Genomic DNA, 26,919 nt, shown 5'->3' with positions numbered 1-26,919 from the left:
TTTCAGTTAATTATATTCCTAATATACTTTTATTTAGCACCAGTATCATCATAATCTCAGACTACAAGTTTAGAAAAGGCTATGTAAACAATGAATACCACTTATTATGAGTATTTACAAGGGGTAAAGAACTTACATCAGATACCTTATAAAGTCTCTAATCATAAAAATACTTTAACTTTGGTGAAAAGAATTAAACTAATTCTATTTCTCTCAATCTGAAAAAAGTGATGAATAAAACGTTACTCATGTTTAAAATATAAATCATAGTAGTCCCTGGATTAGGCTTTTGGAGGACATGTACCATATTGTTTTTCTCCTCAATATACTTAGCATCTCGCACAGTTGTGGGCACACAATCAATGCTCCTTATATATTTGGTGAATGAATGAATATATACAAATCTATGATGTAAAGAAAGATCCTTGAGATTGCATAAAAGGTAAATACTAAAATTTGAAGTCAATTCAGCTCAATTTGAACTTAATTTCAGACATCAAAGCCAATAGGGTTTTTTTCCTTCTTTTGTTTTTCATTTTTCCACAAGCGAAGTCTTGACTCATTCCATTACCACATTCATGACTGCCATTACCCCATGTTAGTTTGTTGTTACTTAATAGCTTTAATTTTGAAAATTCTGAGTTGCGTTTAATGACTCCAAAACACCAACCTACAAGACAGATGAACTTCTGAAAGCTGGCAGTAGCATGTCAGTCACATGACCCAAGCTTGTAAGACTTAAAACTGCTGGCCAATTTGATCAACATAGAGATAAGTAAGTTGTATCTTTTTTTCTCCAAAGGTAATATATTATAAAAATAATTGAACTTAAATAGTATGAATTATGACAGCATAAAATACTTTAGAAACACATTTGAAAGGAAAAAATCTAAGGTGCAGTTCAAGAGCTTCCTGGATCTCTTTCAGATGATCAAAATTACCTCTCTCCGAAGTCAAGCTAGTTCCAGAAATATTTCCATGATAGCATGATGTTGCTGAGAAACTGCTGTTTCCCAATCAGAAGAAAGTATCTACACTTTACTTTTGTTGGTTTTCTCCATTCTCCCTGTCAAGATTCTATTGCCTCAACACATATGAGCACAGCTCATTAAAAACACACATGTGCAAGCCATGGTAAATGAGAGCCAAGACCTAGTTCCACATTGGAAGGGATATTAGAGAGTCAAATCAAGGCAGTAATCTTATTTATTGAGTAAAGTTTGAGAGCCATTCCAGAAATGGACCAGGAAATTTCACATCTACAAAATCCAGAGGAACGAAAGATCATGTCACTTTTAGTAAGCTGAAGTGTTTCAATATGTCTAAATGCATATGAGATATCCATCAGCACCTACTTGTCCACAGCCCCTTAATGAGTGAAATTTCCCAGCCTGTAGTCTCCTGTTGCTCAGTCAGCAATGCTTTGTGGCATGTCATCTTTTTACCCACACCAACTAGAGCTGGTGAAACCAGCACTGGTACTACCTCAATCTACCTGCTGGTTAATGACACATCACACTTGGCACTGAAAGATAAGTCAACCAGTAAGTTTTCTTTCTCAGAAATTTGACCTGAAAATAACCTGGAAAATGAGCTAGATATAAGAGTGAGAATTAAAACTGAGATGTTGGAGGAACAATGATGAGACATACAAGCTAAATTTGCCAGGGAACAGAAGTTATCAGTACAGGTAAAAGGCTAATTAAGAAAGAAAAATGGAACATACATGCAGAGAGCAGCAAAACATGCTCCTCAAAGAGCTTTTTAAAAATACAATTTTATTTTCATTAAATCTATCACAAAAATGCACACTCATAAACATTAATGACAAGGCTGTGTGGCTAGCCTGACCACTGTCCGCTTTACCACCTTTCTTTTTCGTAATACTGTTCACATATCTCTTCTCATTCCATTGTGCAAATGACCCCATTGTACAGATTACAAAACTGAGGCACTGAGAGAATAAGTGACTGGCTGAAGTGAGTATGGTACATTTTTGGTGCTCTTCAAGAACTTACATTTTTCACTCCTTTAGCATGATTCACTTCAATGGGCTGTGAATCAATCAGAAAGTTATACATTAAAAGTAGTCAGAACCTTTATTTGTATCGACCAGAGTTTTTTTTCACAGCCATTCTCTGCTTCTTATCCAGATCATCAGTTATACACTATAATTTATTTATATACCTAAAAGCATAAAACAATATTTTTAATATTTAGCTTTAATGACTTTCTAGTATGTGTCATTTTTCTGATACTGTCATCTCATTGAGCTTAGTGTAAATGACATTATTAAATTATACGGGCAGTATAAAATTACATTCTTTAAATCATGTGCTTCATAATATTTTATTTTAATAAAGTCTTTGCAGTAGAAACGTTCCATTACTCACTTATTCTTTCTCATGAGATAAAAAATTTTACTCTAGTCCTTTAAATGAAAGCCAATTGAAAAATTAATCATAATTGCTATATAACATAGTCTCAAAGCAGCTTTGGAGTGTTGTTTAGAATTTAATTGATTATCCTTTGCTATGAACATCAAGACCTAAAATTTTGGTGAAAGGAGAAGGAAGAGAAATGTAAGTAAGCACATATCCTAGTAAATTTCAAAAGGACAAAGTTTTGGTTAAAAAGTTACAAAGTTTGTTAATTCCTCCATTCCATCTCCAGATGTTGTCATGGCAATACATCCATAGTTAAAACACATACATGTACATGCACACACACACACACACACACACACACACACACACACACAGTCTTTTTGGTACTTTTACTTATATCTACATTCTCATACAGAATCTAAATGAAATATTCCTCAGTAGTCCCACTGCTGTGGCTATTAGAAGTCTGTAAAAAGTCAAGTCAAATATGCAATGGGTAAACTACAGTGAATCTTTTAAAATACAGCGTATCCTACAAAACCCAGATTTCTAAAATACAAGGCTGTGAGAGCTTATCATGTGAGATTCCAAGTAATGTTTTATTCAAATAGCCTAATCAGAGACAAGTCTTTGTGAGCAGGCAGGATTTAGTGTACAGCATCTGTGTTTGCCAGGTGCATTCTTGCTGACCTTGAAGATAACAAATAGGTGTAAAAGACATTCATGCCCCTCTACTGCTGACATTCTGTGTTCTTTGTGATTCTGCAGGAAATGCATTAGTATGCCACTGTGGCTACAAGACCACGGCAGGGGAACCAAAATCCACCTCTTAGATATTACTGCACTATAGCTCTGCAGACACTCTGGACTCAGGGAGTAACTAACAACAAAATGCATTTTTAAATTTTCAAAACACATTAGCATTAAGAATCCTAAAGGTCTAGTATGTATTATGAATGTGAAAAAAGAAAAAGAAGAATCCCAAAGGAAGAAAGACTTGTGTCTTTTGGTTGTGATTCTGGACTTTCAAGGAAGTTGTTGGTAAACTGGCCTCTCCTGTGAGCACTTTCAGTTCTCAGGAACCTGAGTAACAGAGCAATTCAAGTTATTACTGTTCAGGGAAAACCTGGCCACTTCAGCCCAGCTGACTAAGCCAAAGATTGTCTTCCTGATAGAGCTTGAGAACCTCAGTAACATTTTAACCCATGTTGCAGATAACCATTTACACACCACTTACTTAGGGCTCAGTAATGATTTTTTACTTGGAGACTTAATTTCATTTTCCTAACACTGAAGCCTCCTGGCTATGGGAGTGAGACCCAGGGAAGGGAGGGCGATGATGGCTCGATGGATTATTCCAAAGAACTGGAGCAACTTTATAAATTAAAGACTTTATTATCCAGTCCTCCCCTTTCCTCTCATGCATCCTGTCTTTCTTCCTGACTCATCATTCTTCTTATAGTCTAAGGCATCGTTAGACAGTAAATTTTTAAAGAATTTGCTACATATTAATTACATGGGTCACCAAATTGTCCCCTAGATTGTGCTAAGTGACACTGCCTCCAGCAAGATCTGAGATAGTCCACCATCCAGCAATCTCATCAGCTTCTAAGAAAGCTCTCTTTGCTTTGCCAGTTTCATAAAGGGATATATTCCTCTCTTTTGTTGTATTAGAGGCTGATACGGTTTGGCTCTGTGTCCCCACCCAAATCTCATCTTGAATTGTATTCCCATAATTCCCACATATTGTGGGAGATAATTTGAATCATGGGGACAGTTTCTCCCATACTGTTCTCGTGGTAGTAAATAAGTCTCGCAAGATCTAATGGTTTTATCAGGGGTTTCCACTTTTGCATCTTCCTCATTTTCTCTTTCCAGGCCAAGTAAGATGTGCCTCCACCATGATTCTTAGGCCTCCTCAGCCACATGGAACTGTAAATCCAACTAAACCTCTTTTGCTTCCCTGTCTTGGGTATTTCTTTATCAGCAGTGTGAAAACAGATTAACAGTAAATAGGTACCAGCAGAGAGGGACATTGCTGAAAAGATCCGAAAATATGGAGGCAACTTTGGAATTGGGTAACCGGCAGAGGTGGAATGTTCAGAGGGCTCAGAGGAAGAGAGGAAAATGTGGGAAAGTTTGGAAGTTCCTAGAGCCTTGTTGAATGGCTTTGACAAAAATGCTGATAGTCATATAAACAATAAGGCCCAGGCTGAGGCGGTCTCAGATGGAGAAGAGGAACTTATTTGGAACTGGAGCAAAGATGACTCTTGATATGTTCCAGCAAGGAGAATGGTGGCACTTTGGCCCTGCCCTAGAGATTTGTGTAACTTACAAATTTCTAAGCAGCAAAGCATTCAAGAGGCAATTTGGGTGCTGTTAGATGTATTCAGTTTTAAAAGGGAAACAGAGCATAAAAGTTTGGAAAATTCACAGCCTGACAATGTGATAGAAAAGAAAAACCCATTTTCTGAAGAGAAATTCAAGCTGGCTTCAGAATTTACATTAGCAAAGAGGAGCCAAATGTTGGGGAAAATGTCTCCCAGGGCATGTCAGAGGTCTTCACAGCAGCCCCTCCCATCACAGGCCGTGAGGCCTAGAAGAAAATGGTTTCTTGGGCCTGGCCTAGGATCCCCTTGCTGTGTTCAACCTAGGGACTTGGTGTCCCGCATCCCAGCTGCTCCAGCTGTGTGTGGCTGAAGGGGGCCAACATAGAGCTTGGACTGTGGCTTCAGAGGGTGCAAGTCCCAAGCCTTGGCACATCCATGTGGTATTGAGCCTGCCAGTACACAGAAGTCAAGAATTGAAGTTTGGGAACCTCCAGCTAGATTTCAGATGTATGAAAATGCCTGGATGCCCAGGCAGAAGTTTGCTGCAGGGGTGGGTGCTCACGGAGAACCTCTGCTAGGCAGTGCAGAGGGAAACGTGTGGCTGGAGTCCCCACACAGAGTCCCTACGGGGGTACCACCTAGTGGAGCTGTGAGAAAAGGGCCACCATCCTCCAGACCCCAGAATGGTAAATCCACTAGCTTTCCCTGTGCACCTAGAAAATCTGCAGACACTCAATGCCAGCCCATGAAAGCAGCCAGCAGGGAGGCTGTACCCTGCAAAGCCGCAGAGGCAGAGCCTCCCAAGACCAAGGGAATCCACTTCTTATATCAGCATGACCCAGATGCAGGACATGGTGTCTAAGGAGATCATTTTGGAGCTTTAAGATTTGACCACCCTGCTGGATTTCAGACCTGCATGGAGCTTGTAGGCCCTTAGTTTTGGCCAATTTCTCCCATTTGGAATGGACTTATTTACCCAATGCCTGTGACCCCATTGTATCTAGGAAGTAACTAACTTGAAGTCACTAGCTTGTTTTTGATTTTACAGGCTCATAGGAGGAAGAGACTTGCCTTGTCTCAGATGAAATTTTGGACTCTGAATTTTTTAGTTAATGCTGAAATGAGTTAAGACTTTGGGGGACTGTTGGGAAGGCATGACTGGTTTTGAAATGTGAGAACACGAGATTTGGAGGGGACAGGGATGGAATTATACGGTTTAACTGTGTCCCCCCCACAACACACACACACAGATCTCATTTTGAATTGTACTCCCATAATTCCCACATGTTGTGAGAAGGACCTGGTGACAGATAATTTGAATCATTGGGGAGGTTTCCCCAATACTGTTCTTGTGGTAGTGAATGGGTAAAAACCAAATCTGATGGTTTTATCAGGGGTTTCTGCTTTTGCATCTTCCTCATTTTATCTTGCCACTGCCATGTAAGAAATGCCTTTCACCTTCTGCCATGATTCTGAGGCCTCCCCAGCCATGTGGGAACTGTAAGTCCAATTAAACCTCTTTTTCTTCCCAGTCTCGGGTATGTCTTTATCAGCAAGAAAACTGACTAATACAGAGCTCATTTTGCCATCAGTTTAAATTAAAATATTTTAAATCTAACCTGCTAAAATATTTATATTAATGTTTCACAATAGTAAATCAATCTTGCATTCTTAGGATAAAATCTACAAGATGATGATGAATGATTCTGTGAACACCCTGCCAGTGTCAGTTTGATCTCCTTCATTTAGGGTCTTAACATCTATGTTAGTTAGGAATATTGGTCTCTGACAGTCTCTCTAGTAGCTGAAAACACTAGAATGTACCAGTGCCTGGAACACTTGAGGGACAAACATTGTGCATGATTAATAGGTACATATAGTGAAGCAAAGAAAAAAACTGGGGGAGGTTCTCATGGTCACATAAATTATAGAGATTAATATATATTAACATATTATAGACTCCAGGATAGCCTGTATTAATGAACTCTGTTAAGATTTGTTTTACCCCTGGTTTATTAAATATATTTTGCTAAATATACAGAATGCTATCTGTATAGAATAACTATTAACCTCTCACAGAACAGTCAAGTGTCCCATTTAAGAATTTGAAAAAACACATGTAGTCTTTTTGTTCTGTGTTTGGCACATGTTTTATGCTAGCTTCACAAAATTAATTTGTATTTTCTTGTTCTCTAAGGTAACTTAAATGTAAAGTAAATAATTTTGTTTTCTAGAAGTTTGAAAGAATGCTCCTATGAAATCTACTAGTCTCAGTAACTTTTGGTGATAATGGCTTTTTTACAATTTAATTTTTTATGATTATTGATATATTTTGATTTTCTATTCTTCATATGTACTACTGAAAATTCCTTTTTCAAAAAAGTGACATCTTTAAGGTTGTCAAAATAATAGGAAAATGTTATATACCTTATTTTTTGAAAAAATCTTTGCCATTTCTTGATATTTAACTTTTATTAACAATATTTTATTTGCATTTTCTCCACTTTTTTCTTCATTAGATTTTTCTGTCATTTTATATTTACTTCCTGTGACTTTACTATTATTATTATTCAATTATCACTACTTACTCTTATATCTTGTTATTCTTTTCTTTTTTCAATGCTGCATAGTTTATTTGTCATCTTTACTAGTTAATTAATATAAAAGTTAAGGATCTGGGTTTGCCTTTGAGTAAGATTTTGGCAGCATTTTATAAATTTTGGATAGACTATTCTCTTATTTGTTATATACTATATTGTTTATCAATTTGGTATTTGATTATTTTGTGATTTAAGATATTTAGATGAATATCCTGTAATTTTTATTTTGTTTATTCATCCCATTTATATGGCTAATTTCTAATTTTACTGCATTTATTTAAAGAATGAATGAATGAACTTGTACCAATTTCTACACTGAAATCTAACATACCAATGTTTTTAAATGTTCAATAAATGCTTTTTTGAAAAGTTGTAATTTTGTGTACAGGACATAAAATTTCACATAGTCCAAATAATACCTCCTCTTTAGAAGACTGAAAATTTTATGTCTACATTATTGACCTTTTTATCTCCTAAAGAAATAAAGAGGTATAATAAGATCTTAAAATACAATTGCAGTGACTTTAGTTTACCCTTATATTTCTAGACTTCCAAAATATATTCAGAAGCTGTGATATCTACTATATAAAACTTATATAGCTATTATAATTTCATTGGGTAAAGGAAAGTTTATTAATGCAAAAGTACTTTTTGCCATCTTTAATATATTGCTTTTAATTTTACTTCATTTGAAATGTAATGTTACCACTCATAATTTCTGTGTGATTGTCTTTATATTTTGATTCTATGATTTTCAAATGTAGTCTAGGGACTCCTAGGAGTCTCTGAAATCCTTTTTGAAAGCTCGTGAGGTCAATATTTTCAGAATAATTCTAAGATATTATTTGCCTTATTTACTCTCATTTTCTCAGGAGTGTACAGAAGGACTTTCCAATCCTCATGACATGTGATGACATCATCACTCTGATGGCTTACAGAATGTGTGCTTGTGTATTTTTTTTTTCCTGTTTTAAAAATTTCTCAGATTTTATAAAACTTCTAGAAGAAAACATAGGAGAAACTCCTTGTGACCTTGGGTTAGGCAAAGATTTCTTAAGTAGAATACAAAAGCATGAACCATAAAATTAAAAATTGATAACCTAGACTTCATCAAAATTTTAAAACTTCTCTGAAAGATACTGTTATAAAAAAGAGAAACAAAGAAACGACAAGCCATAGAGTAGAAAATATTTGTGAAACTTATATCAAATAAAAGACTGGTATCCAGAAGATACAAAGAACTATCGAGATTTAATAGCAAGAAAACAACCAATGGACAAAAGATTTGAAGAAACACAATATATTACCAAAGAAGAGATACTTACAGCAAATAAGCACATAAAAATATGCTCAACATAATTAGTTTTTAGGGAAACACAAATTAAAACCACAATAAGATAATACTATACATCCATTAGAATAGTTAAAATATTTTTTAAGCTGACAATATCAAATGCTATGAGAATGTGAATGCTAACTAAGTGGAACTCTCAGACATGGCTGGTGAAAATGCAAAATTGTTCAATCATTTTGGAATTGTTTCTTATAAAATTTCTGATAAGGTTAAACAAACACTTACCATATGACACAACAATCCCACTACTGGGTCTTTACCCACAGAAATAAAAACATATGTCCCACAAAACCCTGGACACAAGTGCTTATAGTAGGTTTATTTGTAATAATCAAAAACTGGAAAACCCCAGATATCCACTGACCAGTAAAAGAATTAAAAAAATCATGGTGCAGCTATAGAACTGAGTACTGCTCAGCAATAGAACCAAACTACTGCAACAAAATCCATGTAACAACATAGATGAATCTCAAAAGCATTGTGCTAAGTGAAATAAGTCAGACTTCATAGGCTATATAAAGTATGATTGTATTTATATAATATTTAGAAAATACAAACTACACAGCCACAAAACAGGGCTAGAAGTGGAGGAGATCTCAAAGGAACATGGAAACATTCTGTATTTTGATGTGAGAACATTTACACAACCTTATAGATTTGCCAAAATTCACAGGGTTTTATACATAAAGGGTGAATTTACTGTATTCAGATCTATCAACCTGACCAAAAAAGAAATTTGGTTTTAATGTTATACCTATAGATATAATCCACATAAATAAAAGCTCTCTGGAGTTCTCAATAATTTTTAAGAGGTAAATAGAGATCCTGAGATTAAAACATTTGAGAACCATTATTATAAGTCATGGTAAATAATATAATTTATATTTATTTTCTACTTTAACTTGTTAAAGCAGCATACTATTGACATTGTAACATATTCTGAGTGTTTTCAGCTTTTACTATGTAGATTAGAACATATATAGTAATTTACTGTTAAAAATATTCTTAGGCTTACTTTAGTTTTCTTATTTTACTTTTTTAAAGATCTCTACATTTTGCTATATGCAATTTAATTTTTCTACTGTCATTTGAAAAATATACTTTGTATCTATTTATATTACTCTTTAAGTGTCTCAAACACACAAATATAACTTTTTCTATCAGGATGAAATGAGATAATGCATTTGATCTTTCTTATATACCTTATGAGACCAGATATTATTTTACCCACCCTGTCCTGCTCTAATCTTTAGCTTGAGACAGGGACTATTATAATTCAAACCATTTGACATTATATATATTCTTTATTAAGACTCATGCATTTTTAAAAATTATATTAATAATCATTTACGGTAATGTACTTACTAAGCCTGATTTTTTCTTCTTCATTCCTTTTATTCCCTCCATTGTCAATTGTTTGAATGTCGGGTTTATTACATATTTGTTTTGTTTGCAATGCTGTGCCAAGTATCTTCCATCTGTCCCTCTGTGTCCCTTCTCCATCCTGTTTTGTGACCTGAGAGGCTGGCCTGAGTGACTTGCACCGTTGAGATTCCATGCACTGTGGCTTTCTGTTAGATTTGGACTATGGGGCCAAGAGCTTGGAAGAGAAAGGAGAGTAATTTTTTTACTACAAAATTAGTAATTTTTTCCTCTGTGAGGCGGCCTGAACTTGGTATATTCCTTGACAGAAAGTCAATGATCTTCTCAAGGTGGCCTGCCCTATGTAGCATTGTTACATGTTGGATTGAATAACCTGTCTTCCCCTTGGATCCACAGAGGGTGGCAGCCTGCTGTTGCCAGCCCTGGGTTTTTGCCTTGTACATTGTGATTCTCTTACAACCCATTCATCCCTTTGCAATAAATTTCTCTGTAAACAAACTCTCCTAAGATTATCCTCAATTGAGTCTTCATGTATTTTGTGTAGAGATACTAACTGATGTCACTGATTATTCAAAAGATTAGCCAAGAGATAGCGTGTCATAAGCTCTCTTCATAATTTTGTCTAGAACATGTTGAGCTTTATTAATCCAAATGCTCAGGTCTTTTTTTTTTTTTCTTTTCAGTCCAGACACTATTGTTCAACTTGTCTTTGTTTATTGCATCTGTTCCAATTGTTTGGCATTTTCCTCTAGGTTCACATGTAGTTTTTCTGTTAGATCCTTGTTTCGGTCTTCACTAACTGTTCTCTCTCTTTGCTGTCATGTTTTTGTCCTATGTCTGCACGCTGGGAGCACTTAACACATTTACTCTTGACATTACTCATTTGGTTTTCTATAATGCTAATTCCTCCCTTTTTGGCATATTTTAATTCTGTCATGACATTATTAGTTATTGGTGTTTTTTAAAAAAAAATTAATCCCGCCTCCAATGTTTATCTTTATAGTACTACTTTTCTGGATAGTTTTTGCTCTTGCTTCATAAAATGTTATTCTCTTGTAAATTATGTAGACTAGGTATTTTTATTAAATTTTTCTTCTGTTATCTGCAGTAATGCATTTTCTGTGTTCTATTCTTCTAAAAAAACCTTCAAGAGGGTATTCCACTCAATTTTTTTTTTAATGTTTAGAGACAAGAGTCTTTCTATGTTGCCCAGCCTGTTTTCAAACTCCTGGGCTCAAACAATTCTTCCACTCCAGCCTCCTGAGTACCTGGGACTTACAGGCACATGCCCTGTGCCCAGCTAATAATTTTTTTTATGTTTTTTTCTTAACGACTTACCCACTATCTAAATTTCCCCAGCTCCATTTATCCATTTCTTGATGAGTAGATTCCCAGTCTCATATACTCACCTGAAGAGCAAGATTATGTGTATAACGTCTAGCTCCATTCCTGCATCTTCTAAGCCATTACCCAGTATGGATGTGCAGGTCTTTGATTCCCTAATCCTGCGTCTTTCAGAGTAATTGAAATGTGTGAAATAATCTAATTTGCAATTTGCCCTCCTATCAGGGCTTTTCCAGATCTTCCTCCATTTACGGCTTTTTGCCTTCATGACATAATAGGCCACTCCCATTCTCTTCTTACAGCTGACTATCTCGTGCTCTAGTTTCACTCTGCTTTTTTGTTCTAAAATGTGCATAAAAAGAGCTGCTGAAGGTGAGAGGAAATGGGTAATGGTGCCTTAGCAAACTGCTACAACACCTTTGTTGCCGTTTTAATGTTTGGAACAGACACAGGAACTCGTAGCCAAGGGCTCAATATGAATAGGGCTGAAATAATTCAGTCTTTCTTTGATACCCCCAAATGAACTCTGTTAGAGAAAGAAGACCATGTACAGACTACTACCCAAAGTGGAAACTTTAATGGCCTCATAATTCGTGGAGATTCTTCATAAATTATGGCAATAGAGTGAATTTTTTGAGTGCAACTTTTCAGCATTGTTGTGTATTTGTCCATATTTCTACATCCAGGTTGAGACAAACTGCATCAGGACTAATAGATGCCTCAAAAGTACTTAAACCCAAATTTTTATATTCCTAAAATCTAAGATAGACTTCTGAAAAAGTGAGGCTGGATTGGCAATTGAGAGAATCCTTTGCCTGATGTTGCTTCTGATGGTATTAAGATTTACATGGACTATATTTAAAAGTCTATTTTCTTGATATCTTGAACACTATCAGCCATTATATTTATTGCTCAAATTCAGGAAAAAAAATACATGTTTCACAGGGCTTGAAGCTTATCCTAGGAAGACTTTCTTTAAGAAAAAGAATACAAAATCAGGAATCTAAAATTAGGTACAAAATGATTACTTATTCAGAAGTGGAAAAGCTAATATAAAAATGTTTTTAAAGATTGAAAAATAAGATGAGCATCACAAAATCCAGAAAAATAACAATATTTTTATTGATTGACACAGTTCTATAATTCTTTTTAAACTATATATTTGGCTGCTTCCTTTTATTTTTTTTTTTTTCTCCTGAAGAGCTGATTTTTTTTTCCCATTTATTTATTTTATTGTATTTTAGGTTTTGGGGTACATGTGAAGAACATGCAAAATTGTTGCATAGGAACACACCTGGCAGTGTGATTTGCTGCCTTCCTCCCCATCACCTACGTCTGGCATTTCTCCCCCTGCTATCCCCCCCCAGCTCCCCACCCCCCACCGTCCCTCCCCTATTTCCCCCCAACTGACCCCAGTGTGTAGTGCTCCCCTCCCTTTGTCCATGTGCTCTCATCGTTCAACACCCGCCTATGAGTGAGAACATGTGGTGTTTGATCTTCTGCTCCTCTGTCAGTTTGCTGAGAATGATGGTTTCCAGGTTCATCCATGTCCCCACAAAGGACCCAAACTCATCGTTTTTGATGGCTGCATAATATTCCATGGTGTATATGTGCCACATTTTCCCTATCCAGTCTATCGTCGATGGGCATTTGGGTTGGTTCCAGGTCCTTGCTATTGTAAACAGTGCTGCAATGAACATTCGTGTACACGTGTCCTTATAGTAGAACGATTTGTAATCCTTTGGATATATACCCAGTAATGGGACCCGGCTGCTTCCTTTTAAATCACCACTTCTTAGGAAAACAATTTGATAATATAATTTTTATTGAGAGAATAGAAAAATAATTCAGCATTACTTCTGGCATGATAGACCAAGATTCATTTGTTTTAATTAATGATACTTTAGAAAGCTTCTTTCAGCTTTATAAGTTATTATTGGTATTGTCTTGTTTGTTTTTGTGTTGTTATCAGATTTGGAAAAAATTCTATTTTTATTCTCTCTGCCTTTCATTGCAGTAAAAAAGCAAACAACATTTACCATCTTTGTTTTTTGAGACAAAGTCTTGCTATGTTGCCCAGACAAGACTCTGTCTCAAAAAACAAAGATGGTAAATGTTATGTGTTTGTGGTACAATCTCGGCTTACTGCAACCTCTGCTTCTTGGATTCAAGTGATTCTCCTGCCTCAGCCTCCTAAGTACCTAGGGTTACAGGCCCGGCTAAATTTTTTAATTTTAGTCGAGACGGGGTTTTGCCATGTTGGCCAGGCTGGTCTTGAACCCCTGTCCTCAGGTGATTTACCTGCCTTGGCCTCCCAAAGTGCTAGGATTACAGGCATGGGTCACCATTTTTAAGTATACAGTTTGCCAGTGTTCAGTATATTCACACTGTTGTGAAAGAGACGGCCAGGAATTTTTCATCTTGCAGATCTGAAACTCTCTACCAACTAAACAACTCCCACTTTTTCTTTTCCCCTGACCCCTTATAGCCTCCATCCGGCTTTCTGTTTCTTTGAATGTGACTGCTAGATCCCTCATAGAAGTAGAATCATACAGCATTTGTCTTTTCATGACTAGCTTATTTCACTTAATACGATGTCTTTAACGACCATTTATGCTGTAGCATGTGTCAGAATTTCCTTCCTTTTTTTTTTTCTTTTGAGAGGAAGTCTTGTTCTCTCACCAGGCTGGAGTGCAGTGGCATGATCTCAGCTCACTGCAACTTCCATCTCCTGGGTTCAAGTGATTCTCCTGCCTCAGCCTCCTGAGTAGCTGGGACTACAGGCACGTGCCATCACATATGGCTAATTTTTGTATTTTTGATAGAGATGGGGTTTCACCATGTTGGCCAGGATGGTCTCGATCTCTTGACCTAGTGATCCACCTGCCTCAGCCTCCCAAAGTGCTGGGATTACAGACGTAAGCCACCATGCCCAGCCAATTTTCTTTCTTTTTAAGGTTGAATAATATTTCACTGTATATGTAATACATTTTTTACATTCCTATATTTGTCTATGAACACACAGGTTGCTTCCACCTATGATTGTGAATAATGCTATTATGAACATAGGTGTGCAAATATTTCTTTAAGGCCCTGATTCCAATTTTATTTTTGATATATACCCATAAGTGGAAATGCAGGGTCATTCAGGTTACTTCTTATATAAACTATAAAATATGAAAACAGTTTTTTCAGTTCACTCTCCAACTTTGTTACATTTAACACTTTATCTCTCCTCCACTACAGACTCCACATTTTCACCACTAGAGAACATATTTATATCCTGATACACCTGTGCCTCTGTGTCATAGTGCTGCGTGGGTCAGCACAGAGCAGGGTCACTGTATTTCTGAATACAGGCTTTTCCTATATCAGGAGAGACAACAATAACATAAATACTCATGAAAATGATAGTGAATTACAGAAATAAATTTCAGTAAACCCAAACGAAGTATATCTACAATTCAATTTCCCTGTTGTGACCAGATTCCTGGTTCAGACCTCACAGGTTCAGCAGAGTGCTCTGCCTATCAGCTTTGGAGCCTGTCTGAATGCAACTGCACAACAGTTACTGCTCTTTTAAAGCAATTTCTCAATTTCCTTTCTTTATTTTAGAATTACATGCTTATATTGTTTTTCTTTATAACTCAATGTATTCTCTGAGCATCTGTTTCTTGTTTAAGTGTTTGCTCCATGTAGGGTCTATGAATGGTGAAAATGGATCAGCTGAGTTCTGTGGCAAGCTTTTTTAGTGTACTTTGTGAAATGCTACTTACCTGTCTTCTATTTAATGTAAATAGCATGTGTGATATGGTGGCTTTCTCTCTCATACCTGACTTTTCCACTTTCGGTTTCTATAGTGGCTGCATTCTCTTTGTTAGGTCAATGTTTGGCAAATTTTGACAATGGAGGGACATTTTGAACACCCTTTAGAAGAAAAAGGCAATTATTGTTCAAAGCTTATCGCATCATTCAGGACCCACTTTCTGCTACCACCATTGAGAATCATGCTAGAGGCAGCAGTTGACCTGCACTTCTGCTAAATCACTTTGGGCTATATGACATATGGACTATATATGCACATCAAAAATAATGTGCACATAACTAAAAGAAACACAGTATCTCTTATGAGAGTAGGATGAATGGGACAAGAATGTAGGGAGCAGCAGGCAGACAAGCATGATGAAAGCACATGAGGATCATTCCATATCATGGAGTTGCTGGAGACAATGGAGACATGACTCCCACTTACTCAATTGCATTTCAGAGTAGGAAAATTCTTCCCTTGGGTCAACAGTGATCATGGAAGGCCATGTTTAAATAAAGATGTAATTGGGTCATGGTCTCTAAGTCAAGTCCAATTTATATTGAATGGCCTCAATTCAGGCTTTCCCAGATCCCAAACTTTCTATTTTTGCTACTTTTTTCAATTCTGACCTAGGACATGACCAAAGGCTTTTACTTTGCATTGGTACTATTAGATTTCTGTATTTTCTGTTCTCCAGGATAATAATATTGGGGAGGGGGAGCATAGACTTTATTGTCAAGCAGATCTAGGTTCAATATCTGTTTCTTAGAAATCTATAAAGATAAAATACAATATTATACCTCAGGTCCTGAGACAGTCCTTTCCATAATTTTGTCTGATGCTGGTCAAATCATAATTCTACATTATACACATGAATTTGTTAGTAATTTTTTTTCAAATTATACTGCATGGTAAAGCACAGAAGTGCAGACACAAATCTGTAAAATCCCATACCAATCCTCAGATTGCTTAAATGTTTGCTTTTTTAAGTAAAGGGAATCTAGGGAGTGGGAACCATCAAAATGAGAATCAGGTATAGGCAAGAAAATAAGACAACTTGAAGTATATGGAGATTACTGGGGGCCAGCAAAGCTTCCGATCCCCTGACATATATTTCAAGGATCTGAACTCAGTCAAGCCATGATGGGAATCTTCCATCCGAGGACCCTGATCTATTTTTCTACATTTGCTTCCACAGTTCTCCAAAAGGCTCGGATTTTGAGATTCTAAAGACATCTTCCATATTCCTACCTCCAAAATTTTGCTCACATACTGTATGCTTATTCTCCCTCTCCTCATCTCTGCCTTTCCAAACTGTTCTCTGGAGTCCTATTGAATTACATTTCTCCCATGAAGCCTCCGTGGCAGCTATAAAAAGAAATGGGCAGAAGGGACTCTAAATCCTCTACCTTATCTGAAACAGAGCAAATATGCTTTCTCTGTTTTCTATGTTGGGCTCCTATGTAAGATCTCAAATATTTTTCTCTGACTTAAGTTGAATATCTGCTATTAATTTTGGTCAGATTCTTTCCATCTATTGGATAATATTCTGCATATGTGTTCAATTCAGCTAGAAGGTTGAGTTCTAACTAAGAGGTAAATTCTTAGTAGACAGGAACCATTCCTCATTTACATCTTTAAGCAATGTTGAGATTGCCCACAACCATGCTTGTATTGAACACTCAATAAATTTTAATCAAGGTATTTTAAAAACTTTGTTTCTGTTATGGATTGAATTGTGTTCCTAAAGTTTATATGTTGAAGCTCTAACCATCCATACTTGAGAATGTGATCTTATTTGAAAAGAGAGTTGTTGGGGAGATAGTAAGTGAATAAGGCAGGCCCCTAATCTGTAAAACAAACAAAAACTTGGATACAGACACATGCACAGGGAGGGTGCTATGTGAAGCTGGAGATAGAGAACAAGTCTACGTGACAGGAGCCAGATGCTAGAGACTCTAGCAATCCCCCCCAAGCTGAGAAAGAAAGCATAGAACAGATTGATTTCTCCCTCACAGGCTATGGGCCTCAGAAGAAACAACTCCACCAACACCTTGATCTTGGACTTCTCACTTCCAGAACTAGGAGACAATAAATTTATGTTGTCTTTAGCTATCCAGCTTGTGGTGCTTTGTTATGACAGCCCTAGGAAATGTGTGCAGTCCCTTCAGACAGAAATAGATAAAGGACAAAATCAATGTGATTCTCTATCTTCCTGTGAAAGTCTGGCTTTGACCATGAGGAAACTGCAGAAATCTGCAGTGGTCTTTTAGCAGATCATAAGTCCCGCTGTGAAGGAATGTGGTCCACGGCAGGCCAGGAAATGTTGGAGCGTGTTACGTGGTTAGAGCTAAGGCTGCATTTATTGTGATTTTAGAGAAGCATGAGTAATGAGTGTGTGGCTAGGACTTGGCCCTGTGTCTTTCAGGTGATGCAACTGAAACAGCAAGGAAGCAGAGGGCGGGCCTCCTTTGGGATCACCATGGAAACCATGGCCATGGCCCTCATGGAGGGAGACCTGGGTGTGGGCTTTCTTTGATCTCCTCTTCCCCAAGGCATGAACCCTGCAGGATTAAATCCACATTGGCTGCTGCATAGGTGGAATAAGTTTTGGCGGTGGTAAACCTGGGAATGGGCTCACTGCCCAAGCCTCATCAGTATAATCATGCCCCTGAAATCGTTCCCATCCTTAGTTTATACTTTTAAAAATTTCCAGAGTCTCACAGTTAGAGTTAGAAGAGGATAGTGGCTGCTCTGAACTATGAAAAAAGCAATAAACAACCCCACAGTGGAAATACATGAAGGCTTATTTGTCACAAAATCTTAAGACTGGTGTGAAGCCTAGCAGAGCCAAAGATCCAGTCCCCAATCATTAAGCCTTTTTCTTAGAGATAAGGAGCTACCTTAGAAAGAAAGGTGAGACTTTTCTATCTATATTTTCCAGCATCCGCTACTTGGAATTCCAAGGAAGAGAGCAAAGAGGTAAAGACTGAGGAAATTCATTGATCATACTAAAACTCATATCCATATTTACTCTACATGTTATGAAGAAATTCTTTCATCTGTTATTTCATTTTACCCTCTCAGAAACCCTGTGAGCCAGATATTATTATCCTCCTTATACAAATTAGAAAACATGTATTCATTTTTTTTCTAAAAACGAAACTCAGAGAACTGGCTCAATTAATACATCTAGTAATGACCTGCTTAAACCTCACATTCAGATCTTTTAGCTGCAAATCTTATGATTTTCCACTAAGACATACTGGAGTAAAGGGCGAACAGAAAAGAAAAAGAAGGGAAAGACAGTTGTGTGAGAAAGGACTTCGTCACTTCAGAGGAGCAGAATTAAAGACCCTAACTGAAGAAGCAGGGCTCCATTCCAGGCCTGGCCCTCTAGGCCCTAAAGGCTGCCTTCCTACTGTACATGGAATCTCAGCTCTTTTCATGACTATAGTATTTGCATGATCCAACGCCTCTCCAGGCTTTCTAATCACAATTCCATTAGCATTTCCTCCCAGACCTCCATCTCCAGCCTCTTGGCATCTTTGAGTCTGATCACTTTACCTTCCGTGGGTTGTCTTTACTCCCCCTCACTTGTAGAAGCCAGAGCTGGATAAAATCTTCCTATTCAGTTTTGACCTTCTCTGCATCCGGTGTATCTCACACTCTCTGTTTCACAATAAATGAGTCTGTCAAAAGATTAGAACATGATTTAATTTAATGTACATCGGTTTTAAACTACATTTCAAGTAACAAGACTCTTAGGACCAGTGTTTTATTTACTTGGCTGTTGTTTTGGCTGTTTTTCCTTTTACCACCTGATAATTAGACAATGAACAAGGAAAATAAATTTTATTGTTTCTAAACAATTTGATTCATCCTCATTTCCTGGAGTGCCTCACATCTACATATATCATTTTGCAGTTCAGGCAACAATGAATTCTAGTAAAAGTTAAGTTAAAACTATCAAATGATAACGGAAAGAAAAGTGACTATTTCTGGTTGTCTTCATTCATCACCGCTTAACCCAAAGAGCTAAATAAATTGATCATTTACCTGCCTCATACTCTATGTGCTAAGGCCTTCACCTTCATCATCCCTGCAACCTGAGGAAGTGGATAGTGTAACTTCCATTGTAGAGAACAAAAACATTAATGCAGCAAGTGAATGATCAGATTTTCCCTAGGTTTGTTTAACTCTACAGTTTTTGGCCACTGTGTTATACCACCAGAATACTGGCAGCATTCCCTATGGCCACCGGAGATAGAGATATTATCATAAGGAAAGGAGGGAAGTGTGTTCTACAGACTTCTAGAACAAATAATGCCAACTTTACAAATTATAGCAGAAAAGAACAGGAATGGAAATATTTTTCTTAGAATACTGATGGCAAAACTGAGATGGATATTTCAGTGTTTGATCATTTTACCAGATTAGTGCCTTGATCATCTTATTTTTGCCATTACTCTCTGAGCCAGGGCAGCTGGGGTCATGTGTATGTCTCAATTAACCATAGCATAGTACAGCCTGGCCAGCTATGTTAATTAACTCCAATTGCTAAATGATAGAACAGTTCAGTCACTAACCAATCCAATTAATAGATGAGAGTGAGTAGCAGACAGAATGTGCCATGGCTAATTTCATCTCTGCTTGTTGATTTTTAAGTAATTGATCTGCTAACCCACTTGGTCGTTAGATGCCTGGAATACTGTGTGTGGTGTTCCAGCTGTTTCAGTAACACAATTATGGGCTTCAAATGCCTCTCCCTCAGAAACAACCAGCCCTGGATGAAAGCAAATACAATAGACCTGTTTGATTTTTTTAATGGATACATATTCTAATACTTGGATTTTCTATCTGAAATAAATTTATTGTTTTTCTTTGATATCTAAATATAAAAAGTATGTAACAATAAAATAATTTGCCTCTAAAAGAGATTACTTTACACACTAGAGTGTTTTGAATTGTTACACTGATAACTAACAAGTACTGCTGGGTATTTTTAACTAATAGTTTATAGGGTCTTACACGTTATTTCCATGTGGAATTTCTTAGTAGTGCCATTTTATTTTTGTTTCAGATATTGACAGTCTCCATTGCCATCATTCCATGTTAGAGATTCTGCTCAGAAAAAAAATAGTTTAATCAATAAACAATTAAAAATAGTGACTAGTCACATGAATAATAAAACTATATGGTTTTAATGAAAAGAGCACTAGTCTAGCTTTAGGAAAATTAGATTATAATCCCAACTACATCACAGATCCACTGAGCTCAGAGAATCTTAAGTAACAGGGAATGGGATTTTAGAGGCCATTTAGTCCAAACCCTCAAAGGAGGGCATCTGGCAATATGAAATAAATTACCATATCTCCAGATTCTTACCCCTTTATCCCTCTACCTTTAATGCCAATGAATCTAAGAAGAAAAAGTTAAGTTAAAAAATAGTAAACATTAAAACTAATTAGACTATGTGATATAGCTCATGTGTTGATTATTGTGAATTAATCTATAAATTACAGTATGGTTGTTAAGATTATATGGCTAATGGCAGCCCTCAAATTTTGAAAGATGAATGCAAACCCATTTTGTAAAGCTTACTTCAGGGACACTAGTTATAACAAATTATGAAATTTCTAACCATACATCTTTATTACATATTCCACGGATGTTTTGATCATAATAAAGCTTTTTAGTATTAATAACTACTAATTATGAGTAGTAGTAATTAGTGATTGTAGGGAAGTGGGTAAAGGGTATAATGTAGAAATTCATAGGTTTATATCCTTCTTTCAACTATCTATCATTCATTTACCTACATATTCAACAGCCATTGATAGATGGCTCACGGACACTGAGATACAAAAGGGAATAAACCCTGGGCATGGTGGTTCACACCTGTAATCCCAGCACTTTGGGTGCCCGAGGTGGGCAGATCACTTGAGGTTAGGAGTTCAAGACTAGCCTGGTCAACATTGTGAAACCCCGCCTCTACTAAAAGTACAAAAATTAGCCAGGTGTGGGGTTGCGCACCTGTAATCCCAACTACTCGGGAGCCTGAATGATGAGCATCACTTGACCCTGGGATGTGGAGGTTGCAGTGAGCCAAGATCACACCACTGCCTTCCAGTGTGGGCAAGAGAGTGACTCTGAAAAAAAAAAGTGAATAAGACATGTCTGCCTCCAGACCCACAGCCCAGGAAAAGAGACAGACATGAAAACCTAGGTACTCACCATGCAGAGCAGGATGGGCTGTGGAAGAGGTCTAGGGATGGGACAGGCAAGCACACAGACGATGCTTATGGAGACTGCTCAGTAAAGGACAGGCTTCCAGGAGGTAATGCCCACTGTCAAACTTGTAGCTTAAGGGTGAATAACAATATTAGTAACAAACGATATCTTACTTTTCAACTTTTATTTTAGAGGCAGAGTCTCACTCTGTTGTCCAGGCTGGAATACAGTGGTGTGAAACACAGCTCTTTGCAGCCTCAGCCTCCTGGGCACAAGCAATCCTCCTACCTCAGCCTCCCAAATAGCTGGGACCATAGGTGTTCACAACCACACCCGGCTACCTTTTAAAATATTTTATAGAGATGGGGACTCACTGTGTTATCCAGGCTGGTCTCAAACTCCTGGCATCAAGTGAGCCTCCTACCTGTGTTTCCCAAAGCACTAGTATTACAGGCATGAGCCACTCTGCCCAGCCCCAGATGATATCTTATTGATCTTTACAATGCGCTGGGAACTAGTCCAAGCACTTTATATCTATCATCATATTTAATCTTCATGACAACACTTTGAGGCAGATCCTATTATTATCCCCATTTTATATATGAAGTAACCAAGACTCAAAGTCATAGAGTTATGGAGTGGTAGAACTGGAATTTGAACTCAAACAGACACACACAAGGCTGTGACAAACAAAAGGGAGTGTGGTTGCACAAAGAGATAGGATGAGATAAGTGTATAGATATTAGCAAATCATTAAGACTTTCCATGACATATTAACAACTGTGAGTTGATCCTAAAGGTTAGATTCACAATGCCCCCCAGTGTATCAAAAGTATGACTCAAGCACATATATTCTCACTTCTATCCCTTTGCTCATATTATCCTCCCAAAATTATGTTCCTCATACTCCTCCTCCTCTTTAATTCTTTCTCATCCTTTAAAACCTGCCTCCTCTATGATACCTCCTGTCCAAACACCCACTATCCAACTCTTCCAGCAGATAGCCCATATCACATATCACATAATTCTATAATTGTGCATCATATTTTATACTAAATTTCATGTGTTTATCAAATTATTCCATATAGGCCATACACTCTTAAAGGCTGGAAGTCATGTCCTGTTTCCCTTCTATGTTTCCACAGCATCTAGTTTGGTTAGTGGGCAATTAGAAGTTACTCAATGAATCAAAACTGATAAATTGATAAACTGTAGGAGCAGTGGAATCTGTTTTTATTACTGTTCTTCAAAGCAGAAATTTCCCAATGTCTCTATCCAGTCTTTCTTGGTACTTGTTACATAATCAAGAGATTTAAATCTCAACAATAGATAATTATAACTTGCTTGGCAAATGCCCAAACTGCTGCCCAGATGAATGGAGGAAGAAAGATAAAATAAGAATAAATCACAACACACATTAGCTCTCTCTGATTTTCTAATTCTACTTCATAACTAGTATTATTTTCAAGATAATCATTATATTTTAAGATTATAAGGTCTCTTTAGTGTTTATGTTACTCTCCTACACCTTTCAAATCACCAATCTCTAGCCCTACTATTCAGTCAGGATTTAATTTTGAAATTAGCCTTTACAATTGAGAGACTATTTTTAAAGACCTCCCACATAGGAAATTCCATATCCTTCCATAGTAATTCACCCTTCTCAGCCAGTTCATCCCTATATTTAATCTAAATCCCACACACTGCAGTTTGGACACATTTCTTTTCGTTTTGACCCTTGCTGTGTAAATGAAGATTAGTTGCTTATCATCAATAATAATGAAACAATTCTTTAAAAAAATACTGTTAAATAACCCAGGCCTCTCTTGCTTAGCCGAACAATCAGTTATTTTAACCTGTACTCATAGATCTTATTTCTTGATGTTTCCTGATTATTTTTACTTTCACTCTTAAGTTTTTTTCTAAGTACTTCTAAATACTTTTGTGTAAAATCCAAAGCCTTAAAATGGGGCCCGGGGCATTTCTGGCTATCCGTAGACATAACTGGAAAATGACCTCATGTTGCTGATTTCTGCATTTCTTTTCCTGCTCCTCAGTGTGGTGCTTCCCACCTCTTACAGGGCTACCTTCCGGATTCATTGCTTGATAATCTCTCCTAAAATATTCATCAGCCAATTTAAGGAAGATTACTGAGTAAGGACTCCCTTTAAGTAAGTATTGTCTTGCCCCAGTTACGTGATACTTTTAACTGAGAATCTCTGAGAGTCTCATACAATTTGCCTACATTTATAAGAAGTCTACGTGAATAATGCTGATCATAGGTTCTAAGATCTATGTCATCATTAGCAGCAAAGTTAACCAATATACTTTTTTTTTTCCTGAATTATTGACCTCTGTGTCCACACCACTTCTCCTCCAAGTTGACCTGTATTTTCATTATCATGCTCCACGTTTGGTCGCCTATCCAGCCAGCCTCCACAGAATGGCTGTAATCTGATTCCTTAATATGTAGAATATAATTTTAAAGCATTAAAATTGAAATAAAGTGCGCCAAGTCTTCCCAACCTACTTTTCATGGTCATAATGAGTGAGTGTGACAAGGTTTTTTTCTTTACGAGTACTCAGTAATCTGTCCAAGTTTAAAAAGCAAAACAAAATTGTAACTCGGGTCACTCCTTTTTTGACTCTGAAGATGCATGCTCATTCATTACTATCTTTCTCCCTCCACTAAGTATAACATTGTTACCAATTCCCAGAAATATTTTCTTGTATTCCTTTCCCCTGCCCCCAAATTATTTCCCAAGACTTGATCTTGGATTTTTTTGTGTGTGTTAATCCTAAACACTTCATCAATTCTCCATATTTCTTTTAAAATCTGTCTTGGATGTTGGTATGTTTAATGACAGCAAAACAATCCACCAAATCCATCAAACTGAACAATTCAGTAAGAAAAAAAAGAACTACACACAAGAAATCTGGATTCTCTTCCACTTCAACAACCAGTTGCAAGGGTTCTTTAGGACAGCCGTCATTGTGGGTCTCCTTGCCCTTGCAGGATAGAATCCAACTCCCCTTTTTTTTGGGGGGGGGGTTTTCCAGAACTACATATTTAGTACATTTTATTGGCTTGTATTGTCAAAATCACTTGAGTCAGTAGCTTTAAATATAACCTTGATGGTATTCCAAATTATTTCCATTTCAAACGTAGTTCTTGTGAGGTTGACTGAAAGGACAGAGAGGCAGACCCAGGGTCAGGTTTAGCAAGTTTATTTCAACCTGCAAGGCTGGCTGCCTCACCATAGGCAGTGAAGGCAGCAATCTGGCTTATAGACTATGGGAGTTATATAGGGGGTTTGCAGGTGGCTGGGTGCTAGTCTAAGAAAAAGTGTCTTTTGGTTCTTAAGTGCTAACATCCTGCTTAATTGCATCACCATCCTGGGTTCAAGAGCCAGGTGCAACCATATCCTGGAACTCAGGTGCCCTGTTTGCAAGGCGTGAGGCTGTTTTTGCTGTGAGCCTGACTTAGCAGGGGAAAACAGGGAAGAGGTGTATGGGCTTGCCTTGCTGTGACTCTTATCATTCCAGCCTTTTGTTTTACACACACACACACACACACACACCATATATATATATATATATATATATATATATATAGAAAGGGAGAAGGGGCACCGTTCATTTCTAGCTGCTTCATGCTGAGTAGGGACGCTGGTTGGGGTGAGATTGGCTTGCAAGTTGGTAGTCCTGGAATATCATCAAGTTTTGTATTATGCCGCAGGTGAAGGCTTGTAATTGATTCTGCAAAAACTGGGTGAAAAGGCACAAGAGCCAAGGGCCAAGATCAAGAGGAGGGAGAGCGTTATAGCAGGACCAAGGAGGGGAAGCAGCCAAGGGGCCCAGGAGCTGAGAGACCAGCCAGGCCAGGAGGGCCAGGCAGAAGAATCGTTTTCTTTCATTTTTGGGGCTTGGTCTTTGAGTCTTTTGACTACATCTTGCACTATTTTGGATTGGTTGAGATAGAAACAACGTTGTTTGTCTAGGAAGACACAGAGACCTCCTTTTTCAGTGGTAAGTAGATCAAGACCTCTGCGGTTCTGGAGGACAACTGCAGCCAGTGAATCTATTTGTCTTTGAAGGGTAGAAATGGACTTGGTCATGTCCTTTACACTGTCTGTAAGGTTTTTGGAAAGGGAGTGATGGTAGAAGAGAGAGCTAGAAAGCCTGGCAGTTCCTGTTGCAATGCCCGCGGTTCCTGTAGCTATTCCGAATCCCACAAGCAGAGGTATGAGCTGCACCGTCCGCTGGGCCAAATAGGGGTGTTAACTGGGAGGGACAAGGACTGGTTACCTGGGGCTATACTAATTTGGGGGCTGAGAAATACCAGGGTTCAGGTGCTGGTTCAATTAGTGGGGAGGCAAATATAGGGGGAGGTGTCACATAAGAAGAAGACACCTTGGCTTGGCAGACAGAATCGGTCGTGTATGTTGAAGAGATGTGGAAATTTCTTGTTCTTTAGGAGCCATACTCCTAACATCCTCTGAGAGTGGCTGCAGTGAGTGGTTGCAGGGGTGTATTGTGAGGGGTTTGAGTGCCCTGCAGTGCTTTATTTTCCCAGTGTAGTAAGAAGCGCTTGGTGTCTACCAGAATGCAGTGAGAGGAGTTACTGGCAAAGAATGGGTGGAGAGGACAATCTTGAGTTTTAGGTGACTGTTTCACAGGAGGGCAGCCAGGGATGGAGATTTAAGCAGGGGCGGTGTCTGCCGCTGCAGAAGCCTGACTTCTTATTAAGGAGTAGGGTGATGGGTTGCAGGGAGCTTGAAAAGTAGAGAGTAGTTTTGAATATGTTTTGGTTGGTATGATCAGCGGAGGGTTTGAGTTCTAAGGTGAAGTGACACTGTTGGGGGTGGGGTCAGGTGGTCTAGGAGGTGGCTGGTTGGGGAATGGCATTGAAAGCACAGTGGGGCCTGAGAGAGCAGAGCTGTTTGTGTGGTGACCGGGTTTAGTAGAGGCTGAGTTTGATTGATATAGAGAGTAAGGGAGGTGAGATATGGGCATAATACCAGAACTGTTTGTCCAGTGGGAGATTGAGGTTTATTGTGTTCTATGAAGGATTCAGAGAGTTGTATTAGTTGTTGTAAATTATACTGGAAAGGTCCTCCTAATTGAAAGTGGGGGTGATAGGTTACTCTGGTACGGATCCAGTCCTGTGTGGGGACTGAGATGGCAGTGTAGGCAGTGTCCGAGACAGAGAAGCACAGCCAACAGCTGCTTGCCGGAGCCAGGTTAGACTGATTTAGTTGGAAATGAGTTGACTTCAGAGTGTGGTGAAGGTAGCATGGTGAGGGAATGGGGTACGTGTTGGTGAGAAGGGGTAGGAGTAGCAAATAAGCAAAGGGTAAGGATGAAGGTAAAAAGTTGGACTTCATCTGGGGTGAAATCGCATAGGGTGCCTTGGAAGATAAGATCAGTTTTCCAACCTAGAAATGAGGAGAGAGTAGGCTCTTCAGGGAAGAACCAT

At 37.8% G+C, this 26,919-nt stretch overlaps 1 long non-coding RNA gene across 2 annotated transcripts in view; it reads right to left on the bottom strand.

Annotated features, from left to right (window-relative positions):
* The window catches only part of LOC119472200, a 110,226-nt gene that overhangs the window by 30,412 nt on the left and 52,895 nt on the right, over positions 1 to 26,919 (bottom strand). Inside the window, exons 3-4 of one of the 2 annotated variants that reach the window (XR_005201317.1) lie at positions 18,774 to 18,898; positions 1,838 to 2,054 (exon numbers count right to left, since the gene is read on the bottom strand). This is a non-coding gene — a long non-coding RNA (uncharacterized LOC119472200). Of the gene's footprint in view, positions 1 to 1,837; positions 2,055 to 18,773; positions 18,899 to 26,919 lie in introns of those variants that run through there. The other variant, XR_005201319.1, reaches the window with a different exon arrangement.

Source organism: Cebus imitator, unplaced genomic scaffold (genome assembly GCF_001604975.1).
Source record: "Cebus imitator isolate Cc_AM_T3 unplaced genomic scaffold, Cebus_imitator-1.0 Scaffold4, whole genome shotgun sequence".
NCBI classification, from domain to species: domain Eukaryota; kingdom Metazoa; phylum Chordata; class Mammalia; order Primates; family Cebidae; genus Cebus; species Cebus imitator.
Note: the sequence above shows the minus strand (reverse complement) of the source record. Positions and strands in the feature narration are given on the sequence as shown.